The sequence below is a fragment of the Tachyglossus aculeatus genome, chromosome 2, assembly GCF_015852505.1.
Source record: "Tachyglossus aculeatus isolate mTacAcu1 chromosome 2, mTacAcu1.pri, whole genome shotgun sequence".
Lineage (NCBI taxonomy): Eukaryota > Metazoa > Chordata > Mammalia > Monotremata > Tachyglossidae > Tachyglossus > Tachyglossus aculeatus.
Window position 1 is genome coordinate 59,790,683 of NC_052067.1, and position 8,380 is coordinate 59,799,062.

Below are 8,380 nucleotides of genomic sequence, written 5' to 3' on the forward strand. Positions count from 1 at the left end.
GCAGCCTTGGGTCAGGGTAGCTGTCTTCTTAACGCAGTAACAATGGGCTGGCATTATTTCCATGCCTCGGACCCAATCCAAGAGGAGGCAGGAAGGAGGCAGGCTCTTCTAGACTGTGAGCCCGCTGTTGGGTAGGAACTGTCTCTATATGTTGCCTACTTGTACTTCCCAAGCGCTTAGTACAGTGCTCTGCACACAGTAAGCGCTCAATAAATACAATTGAATGAATGAATGAATGAATGTGGGCAGGCCCGGGGCCAGGTTCCCATTGGAAATCGTTACTTTCATGGAGCAGAGCCTCTTTTTGCTAATCCAAGTCACTACGCTTGCAGCTCAGGAGGCTCTGGCTACCATCCTGACACCCCTGTGGAGGAGGGGGGAAGGAAGAGGAGCTGGCCCCTGGGGTGACCAGAGGCCAGCATGGGGGCCATTGTCAAAAGTAGCCATTGTCCAAACTATGGCCAGACATTGGCTCCCGTGAGTTGCACAGCAAACACATAGTAATAATAATAATACTATTTGTTAAGTGCTTACTGTGTGTCAAGCACTGTTCTAAGCTCTTGGGTGTGATACAAGCTAATCAGTCCCTGTTCCACATGGGGCTCACAGTCTTAATCCCCATTTTACAGATGAGGAAACAGAGAAGTTAAGTGATTTGCCCAAGGTCACACAGCAGACATGTGGCAGAGCTGGGATTAAAACTCAGGTCCTTCTGACACCCAAGACCATTCTCAACCCGCTAGGCCACGCTGCTTCTCTAAAGCTCCAAGTCCCCAGGCCCAGCCAACATGGTGGTGGTGGTGGTGGTGGTGAAAAGACTTAGGAGAGTCTAGTGAAAGCCTTATGGTGATAGCCCCGGTTACTCTGGGACTGTGGGCAGGGAATATATCTACCAACTCTGTTATACTCTCCTAAGTGCTTAATTCAGTGCTCTGCACACAGTAAGTGCTTAATCAATGCAATTGAGGGAGTGCTTGACTGCCAAAGACTGAGAACCCAATAAGACCCTGACCAGGTCAAGAGAATGGGATCTCCTGTGTGACTGGACCAGATTTTCTTTCCTGCCCCCACTGTCCCACAAAAGATTCTGATGGGAGCCCTGGGAATCGTGGTTTAGTCTAGACCCTTTTGAGGCTTTCCAAAGAGGTCAAAATCATAAGCCCCTGTGGATGTCACTAACCTGGGACCAGTGCCCAGCCCAGCCCCAGCTCTCTGGAAGGGCCTGACACCTGGAAAGGGGCTCCTGAGGATTTCTGAACTCACAAGGTAGCTCTCCTGGGGAAGAGGTTCCACGTAGCTAGTAATGTTGCCCAGGAGTTAGTTAGAAAGAACTGCAATTCAGCTGCTTCTCAGTACTAAGTCTCTTTGATTTCAGCAAAGTGTGAAATCCTTCACCACCTGATATCAAAAGTGTGTGAAAAAATTTACTGTCACATATGAGGACTAATTAATGCTTGTAAAATCCTTTGAGATCCACACATGAAAGGAGCTATTTAAGAACAAAGTATTATTATCTGCAGAAGGGAACCAGACATAATAGGCCTGACTCTTCTCATATGTAAACTACATCCTGAGAGCAAAATAAGCAGGTTAGCAACAAGCATTTACTCTTACAGGAGAAAAAGAAGATTCTCCAAATGCAGGTTCTAGAAATGCTTAATATTTAGTTTATGGGCTGGAAGAATCTTAACTCTCGCTCCGGTTGACTAGATCATATAATGCTTCGCATTCTCACCCCTCTTATTTAATTCATTCATTCATTCAATCAAATTGATTGAGCGCTTACTGTACTAAGCATTTGGGAGAGTACAACAATAAACAATGACATTCCCTGCCCATAACAAGCACAGTCTAGAGTAGCTCTCCAGCTCTGGTTTTCTTCTAATCTCCACTCTCTGTTGCTCTCTTCCTCCATCAGAGAACCATTCTCTCTATCTCTTGTCCTCATGAGCAGGTGGGTGTTTGTGTTTGTTTAGTAGCCAGAGCTCCTCTGCGTACATCCCAGTTTGAGGTGTTTATGTGCCGTATTTGTGAGGTTTTGTTTTTCAGGTGCATCTGTCACTGAATGTACGTGCATATGAGCTGTACAGTGTAGGCGTGGGAATGTTTGTGTACGTTTGCATAATTTGCGTGGGGGGAGTTGTGGGTATTTACTTGGGTGCTTGTTTGGTGTGAGAGGATTTTGGTGGTACCTAAGTGGGGATTTGTATATGAGTGGTGAATGTGTGTGGGGTTGTATGAGTGTGTATGGGAGGATTGAGGCATGGCAATATGTGCGTGAATCCAGATGGGGTGAGGAGTAGGGAGGGAGAAGAGGGTTTCTGTATGTGGGGGGCAGTGGGGGAAGGTGAAAGTTGAGTCCATTGGAAGGCAGAACAGGCTCTCAGATTGGTGCCATTGCAAGATCCATTTGTCTTTTCCCTTCCCTCCAGCCCAGACCCTCACCCCACCCCACCAGAATCACAACTAGATCCCAAACATAATAATAATTATGGTATTTGTTATGTGCTAACTACAATAATATAGTTAACTATAATAATAATGATGGCATTTATTAAGCACTTAACTATGTGCAAGCACTGTTCTAAGCACTGGGATAGATACAAGGTAATCAAGATGTCCCAAGTGGGGCTCACAGGCTTCATCCCCATTTTACAGATGAGGGAACTGAGGCCCAGAGAAGTTAAGTGACTTGTCCAAAATCGCACAGCTGAAAACTGGCAGAAGTGGGATTAGAACCCATGACCTCTGACTTCCAAACCCGGGCTCTTTCCACTAAGCCATGCTGCTTCTCCACGCTGGGGTGGATATAAGCAAATTGGGTTGGATGTTGTCCCTGGCCCACTCACAGTCTTCATCCCCATTTTGCAGATAAGGTAACTGAGGCACAGAGAAGTGAAGTGACTTCAAGGTCACACAGCAGACAAGTAGCAGAGCCAGAAATAGGACCCATATGACCTGGCCCATGCTCTAAGCATTTCTACACTTGCTGAGCTAAGTGGCCTCCATCACACTCTCCCTGAGTTAAAGGCTAGGGCTGCTAGCCTTGAGCCAGTGGAATTGGCAGCAGCTGTGAACACATTTAATCCATCAATGGTATTCACTGAGTGCCTACTGTGTGCAGAGCACTGTACCTCCAGATTGTAAATTCATTGTGGGCAGGGAATGTGTCTGTTATATCGTTATATTGCCTTCTCCCAAGCACTTAGTACAGTGCCCTGCACACAGTAAGCGCTCAATAATTACAATTGACCAATAGTTTGTTAATAGCCCTGATTCCTGACCTCAAGGAGCTTGCACTTTAGCTGGGGAGACAGACACTAAAATAAATGATACACATGTTTCTTTTATGGGGTTTCTGGACTTTCCCTTTCCTTTCTCAGCTTTTCTGTCTGTTGGTGTGGGACTACAGTGGAGCGGGGAAGAGAAGGAAACACAGAAGGGAGAGGATTAGGCACAATTCATTTTTCCCTACCTGGCTCAGCAGTGTAGCGATGAGGAGAGGCACAGCATGGAAACACGCCCTGAGACATTTTGCCTTGTGGGTTACTCCAGAAGAACCAGCAGCCAAAGCATCCATGTTTTAAGTCTGGCTCCTTTCTGTGTCACCCTTGCTCTAGGATTTATTCACCCCTCCCTCAACCCCATATCTGTAATTTAATTTGTCTCCCCCTCTAGACGGTAAGTTTGTTGTGGGCAGAGGACAGGTCTACCAACTCTATTATTTTGTACTCTCCCAAGCTCATAGTACAGTGCTCTGCACATAGTAAGTCTCGACTGATGAACTGACTGCTTTGACAGCAGCTTCCCTGGTGCCAGGCCTGATCCAGACCCACAGAACTGTATTTGCAACAGCCTTAAATTGCGGGGGATGGTGCGGCTGAAGCTTCAATGATGGATTGGGTCCAGGCTCTGAGCATCAACTACTTGGACTGGGAACCATTGACTCAGAGAGCAGCACAAGAATAGCATGGCATTTGATGTCTACAGATGGTGTCTGGTGACAAGCTAGCTCTCTTCCTCCCTTCAAGGCCCTACTGAGAGCTCACCTCCTCCAGGAGGCCTTCCCAGACTGAGCCCCCTCTTTCCTCTCCCCCTCCTCCCCCTCTCCATCCCTCCTGCCTTACCTCCTTCCCTTCCCCACAGCATCTGTATATATGTATATACGTTTGTTCGTATTCATTACTCTATTTATTTTACTTGTACATATCTATTCTATTTATTTTATTTTGTTAATATGTTTTGTTTTGTTCTCTGTCTCCCCCTTCTAGACTGTGAGCCCACTGTTGTGTAGGGACTTCTCTATATGTTGCCAATTTGTACTTCCCAAGCGCTTAGTATAGTGCTCTGCACACAGTAAGTGCTCAATAAATACGATTGATTGATTGATTGATTGATCATGGTACAATTAATATAAAATGGTAAATAAATTCACATACCCCACCCCCGGCAATATAAGCCTTTCTTCCACTATATGTCCAGTTGATGAAATCTCACAAAATTTCAGAGTGAAAAGAATCAAATCCTCAGTTTGCAAATTTAGAGGCTATAAAATGTCAAATGTGTGGGTCTCCTTCGTACATAAAGCAAGGAAAAATACTTATAACCAACCAATCTTGGATAGGGAATGTTTCTACCAGGTCTGTTATAGTCTTCCAAATGCTTAGTACAGTGCTCTGCAAACAGTAAGAGCTCAATAAATCTGACTGATTGATTGATAATCAATCTAAAGTATCCATTACATGCTTTAGTTCAGAGCACTGAACTAAGGAGCTTACAATCTATCTCAATATTCTTTGCAGTCATCAGAGTGTTGAGAATATGACATGGCCAAGATATCAGGGAAGGATAAAAGTTCCAAGACTAGAGGGAATTTGTCGTCCTTTCTGAAATGCCATAAGGCTACATGGATACCAAATCAGGGAACCTGGGAGGGTTCCATGGGAACAGAATTCATTTGGGATGAGGACCTCCTATATGAGCTGCATTGCTGGTATTTTCATATCCAAGGGGGAATATAAAAAGCACTCTTGGGACATATCTGAAACCTCATTTCATATGAAATTGCACTTCATAGAAAAAGTGCAAATCAGACTGTGAATCAAATCACTCACACATCTTTTTTAAAGCATTTGAGAAATGAGACAAATACACTATACAATCCATCCCTCACCCATTGTCTCCTAAATCTCCTGCTATAATTCAGCTGAATGCTCACTGTTAGGGCTATCCTAAAGAGCAGAAATCAACTGATCAGTGGTATTTATTGAACACTTTATGAAGAGCACTGTACTAAGTGCTTGGAAGAGTACAACAGAGTTCAAGTGACTTATCACAATGGATGAATAAGTTATCAGAATGGATGAATAAGACAAAATATACTAGAAAATTTGATTGACTCTTTAAATGAGTTTTCAATGGCAAAGCGTAAAATCCTTCCTCTTGCAAAAGGCAGTTTCATTTCCCATGCAGTTTTGTATAAAGAATATTTGGTCCTAAAATAACTGCATAAAGCAGCCTGGTAGACACAGGGCTAAGTTTGTGGTTTTCTATAATTGTAGCGTGCCAGAAAGTTTTTTGGAACACAGCCATAGTGAGATTATACAGTAGATTGGCTCTAGCTAATCAAACTGTGTAGGCAGAGAGCAATCTTGATCCCAGGGAACCCCTACAGTTAGTTGTAGGCTGTAAGCTTCTTGTGGGCAGGGAACCTGTCTACCTGTAGGCTGTAAGCTTCTTGTGGGCAGGGAACCTGTCTACCCATTCTGTTCTACTGTACTTTCCCTAGCACTTAGTACAGTGCTCTGTACACAGTCAGTGCTCAATAATACCATTGATTAATAGCATCTATCGGTCTTATATGGTTCTGAATTTGCCACACAAGAAAATGAGTCCTTTTTCAGATTTTCTTAAAACAAATGAAACAAAAATTTTTAAAAAACATGCATTCATTCAATCGTATTTATTGAGCGCTTACTGTGTGCAGAGCACTATATGATACAACAATAAACAGGCACATTCCCTGCCTACAATGATCTTATAATCTAGAAAGGGTAGGCAGATAGCAATACAAATAAATAACTCACAGATATGTACATAGGTGCTGTGGGGCTGGGAAGGGGGAAAAACAAAGAATATGCCCATAGAGAGCAAGTTTCCACTGACTCAGAGGAAAAAGTATGAGAAGAAATTAATTCAGTATGCATGCTGGGGAAAATAGAATAAATGTTGAATGTTTTAAGAACTTGATATTCACCCCACTCTCAGCCCCACAGAACTTATTTTAATGTCTGTCTGTTCCTCTAGTCCATAAGATCGTGGAGGGCAGGGAATTTGTTTATCAACTCTGTTGCACTATATTCTCCCAAGTGCTTAGTACTGCACACAGTAAGCACTCAATAAGTACCATTGCTTGAATTATCAAATGTTAAATTGATGTTCTGAAAAGAAATATCTTTTTTTTTAAAGGAATTTGTTAAGCACTAACCGTGTCAAGTATTGTTTTAAAGCACTGGAGTTAGTCAAGTGAAACACAGTTTCTGTCCAACATGGGGCTCCTAGTCAAGTAGGAGGAATAACAGATATTAAATCCCCATTTTACAAACTGAGGTACCAAGAAGCTTCTTGTTTACTTAGATTTTTTATGGAATTTGTTAAGTGCTTACTATGTGCCAAGCACTATATTATGAGCTGGGGTACATGCAAAGTGCTTGACATAGTAAATGCTGAACAAATGCCATCATATTGATAATGATAATTTTTTCTCCCTTTCCTTTCTGCCCAGGGAGGAGCAGGGAATGATTCCTTATGAATTCTTTCTTCTCTCCAGCAGCTTTTCTACCTCCTATGCTCCCCATCTGCGAGTATCTGGGGGCCAAGAAATCTCATAGGATTGAATTCTATTTGGGAGAAGCACATGGTGTGGTGGGTAGAGCATGGTCTTGGGAATCAAATGGTCATGGGTTCTAATCCTGGCTCTGCCACTTTTCTGCTGTGTGACCGTGGGCACTTCACTTCTCTGTGCCTCAATTACCTCATCTGTAAAACGGGGACTGAGACTGTGAGCCCCATGTGGAACAGGGACTGTGTCCAACCCAGTTTGTTTGTATACACTCCAGTGCTTAGTACAGTGCTTATCACATAGTAAGCGCTTAACAAATACCATAATAAGAATTTCTGTCCATCAGAAAGTCTGCTGGGGAGAGGAAAGAGGGAGCAGGGAAGTGCCCCCACCCATGTGGAAGCTACTGATGAAGGTTTCCGGGCTGCTTAACCGAGGGTAAGACCCAGGGACTGCTGCTGAGTGTTTCATTTAGCCAGCTCTCTAGGAGGTTTAGAAACTCATGGTGGGAATCGTTAATAAAACCCATACCCGATCACTGATTCCTGAATCAATTCCTCCTCCACCCCACCTCCCCCCATGAAGCCAGGAACACTAGCACCTATTCACCCTGGACTTTTTCCAGCACTGAATGTGCAGGCAGTGTCATGATTACCAAACTGTGACAGCTTACATTCACTACTGACCTTCCAGTATTCACCCTGACGAGCTGCAGATGAAGACTTCTGAGTACTTCTAGACTGCTCCACCATCTCCCAAGGCATAGAGTCCTAAAAGGAAAAAAATAGGCTTATTAAAAGGCACATTCCTGATGAATGAATTTATAGAAAAGAACTTATCAGTTATAAGGTACCAGTAACCAGATACAGTGCCATGAATTAGGAATAAGAACAGTTAACTAATCATAGTATTTAACAATTGTGGTATTTATTAATGATCGGGTTAACCTAGCTAGATAATTTAGGCAAAACTAGAATTATAAGGCCTAAATGAGCCAAATAATTTTATGACCTTTTATTTATTTCAGCTGAAGATGCAAGTCAAGAGTTACATTTTTCAATCCCCCCTTAGGGTGGAAAAATTGATTAAGAAGTGCCAATTCACTCATTCATTCAATTGTATTCACTGAGCATTTACTATTTGCAGAGGACTGTACTAAGCGCTTGGGAAAATACAATATACCAATGAGAGAGAATCCCTGCCCACAACGAGCTCACAGTCTAGAGAATGAGAAGCCGCAGTTAGAGCACAGGACTGGGAGTGAGAAGGACCAGGGTTTCAATCCCTACTCTGCCACTTGTCTGCTGTGTGACCTTGGGTAAGTCACTTCACTTCTCTGTGCCTCAATTACCTCATCTATAAAATGGGGATTAAGATTGTGAGCCCTATGTGAGACATGGACTGTATCTAACCTGATTATCTTATATCCACCCTAGTTCTTAGTACAGTGCCTGTCACATAATAAGCGCTTAACAGATACAATTTTTAAAAACGCAGGTTGCAGACCCTCTACTGTATTCATTTGCTATGCTTTCCAGC

The 8,380-nt window shown here is 43.2% G+C and overlaps 1 protein-coding gene across 6 annotated transcripts in view; it reads right to left on the reverse strand.

Moving 5' to 3' along the window:
* TIAM2 (TIAM Rac1 associated GEF 2) overlaps positions 1-7,583 on the reverse strand; it is a 292,806-nt gene extending 285,223 nt beyond the window's left edge. For all 6 annotated transcript variants that reach the window (XM_038740604.1, XM_038740597.1, XM_038740613.1 and 3 more), the window contains exon 1: positions 7,528-7,583. The gene's annotated coding sequence lies outside the window, so the exon portion shown is untranslated. The remainder of the gene's footprint in view (positions 1-7,527) is intronic.
* Positions 7,584-8,380: the final 797 nt, after the last annotated feature.